The sequence below is a fragment of the Triticum urartu genome, chromosome 5A, assembly GCF_056163025.1.
Source record: "Triticum urartu cultivar PI428250 chromosome 5A, HENAU_Tu73, whole genome shotgun sequence".
NCBI classification, from domain to species: Eukaryota; Viridiplantae; Streptophyta; class Magnoliopsida; order Poales; family Poaceae; genus Triticum; species Triticum urartu.
In genome coordinates, this window is record NC_141877.1 from 120328381 (window position 1) to 120330327 (window position 1947).

Consider the following 1947-nt stretch of genomic DNA (forward strand, 5'->3'; position numbering starts at 1 on the left):
CCTCACGATGGAGGCGGCGGCCAACTTCTCAAGAACGAGCGGGCCCTAAATCAAGAGGAACGAAGTAAAGGAGACTCAGATGAGATCGGCAAGAAAGGAGGAAGTACGAAGGAGGTCAGAACTTATGCAGAAACCAGCAGCGGCGTCTTCACCACCTTGCGAAATCGGTCGGCTTTCGCGCCCGCTTCGTCTCGCTTGGTCGCCGCAGCCGAGCCCCTGGGTTTCTTCGGCCGGCTGCCAAACAGGCTCGGCACGGCTCTGCGCTTATGCACGCCGCCTTGGGCTACCGGCGCGCCAAATAAGCCCGCGCCCTGCTGGTCGGAGCCCGGCTGGCGACGCGGGACGACTTCCCCCGCGTCGTCATCTGGCCAGCCCTCGAGGCTGGCTTCGAGCCCCAAGCCACCCGCGGCGCCGGCTCCTCCCTCGGCGTCGTCCTCCAAAGCCGCCGCCCCCAAGTCGGGGTCATCTACGTCGCTCTCCGCTTGGTCGGGGAGGAACCGGCGCTCCGGCCCTGCGGCGCCGGCTGCCGGCTGGAGGAGGGCGCTCCGTCCAAAGAGCCGACTGGTCAGATTAAGCAAATGGAACCCGGCAAAGAGGAAGAAAAATAGAAGGAAGGAAAAATTACCATAGGCGGGGGGTTGGCACGGGAATACGGCTCCTTGCCAAACTGCCACTCCTCCGTGAGCTTGCAGTTCGCAAGGTAGTTCACCATGTGAGCTACCTCTGCGTGAGGCATCTCTTTGGTGCACAGCCAGCTTGGATCCCAATGACCGCTCATCTGACTTATCATGTGACGGCGGCCCTGGAGCGGGAGCACCCGATGCGCCACGAAGGCGGACAGCAAGTCGGACCCGGTCAGGCCCTCTGATTGTACCATCACCGGGAGCCATGCGACAGCGGCGGCTCCCGAAGGCAACAGCGTCTTGGCCCGGTACAACTAGTTAGGCCGCTTCCCAGTCGGCAGGCCGGCAACATAGGCCGGCAGGTTGACCCAATCGCCCTCCGCGAAGAAGCTCTTCATGTAAAAGTATGACTGCTGCCACAACTTCATCGATTGGATCAGTGTGATGGGAGGAAATGAATTGTCGGCCCCCGGCCTCCGCACCGCGATGAAGGCGCCGCACTGAGCCGGCACCCCCGTGACGACGGTGCCAAGCTTGGTGTAGAAGAACTCCCCCCAGAGCTCGATGGCGGGGAGGACGCCGAGGAATCCTTCGCACAAGGTGACGAAGGCGGACAGCAGCACCACCATGTTCGGGGTGAGGTGGTGCGGCTAGAGATTGTAGAATTCGAGGAAGGCTCGGAGAAAGCCGCTCGCTGGCAGGCCGAGGCCGCTAAGGCAGTGCGAGCGGAAGATGACCCGCTCGCCCTCCTCCGGCGCCGGCGATATCTCCCCCTTCGGCGCGAGACAAACCCCCACGTAGTCCGCGTGGGGCAGCCGCCGCGTCTGGCGGAGGAAGTCGATGTGGTCCTCGTGAACTGTGGAGCCGTCCCAGGCTCCGGAGCGCTCCATGAGAATGAGGGGCTGACAAACGAGCTCGATGGAGACAAGTTGCGGCGGTGCTTCGGCAAGGCTCGGGCGCTGCGGCAATGAGAAGGAGAAGTGGAAGAAAGAGTGGAGCGGAGGGGCGCGCGTGCGTTCCCGCGTCCTCTCCTCCCCCTACTTATAGCCTACGGGCTACGAAGCCTAGGGGGTGGGCGTGGGAACATGGGATTAACTGTGCTCACGACCCCACACCCCCACATTTACCACGCGAATATTGCGCGCATTAACTCCACGGAGAAGCCCAACCGCCTACCTCGGCCGCCGTGGATCCGCTCGCTGCCCGAGGCCCGGTGGTGGCGGGCCCGGCCTGCGGTCGTGTCCCGTCATGCGCGTGGGCTGGCAGGCCAACCCGGCCGGCCAGCGCCACGTGGCATGCCCGCAACAGACGGCAAGCAGAGAAG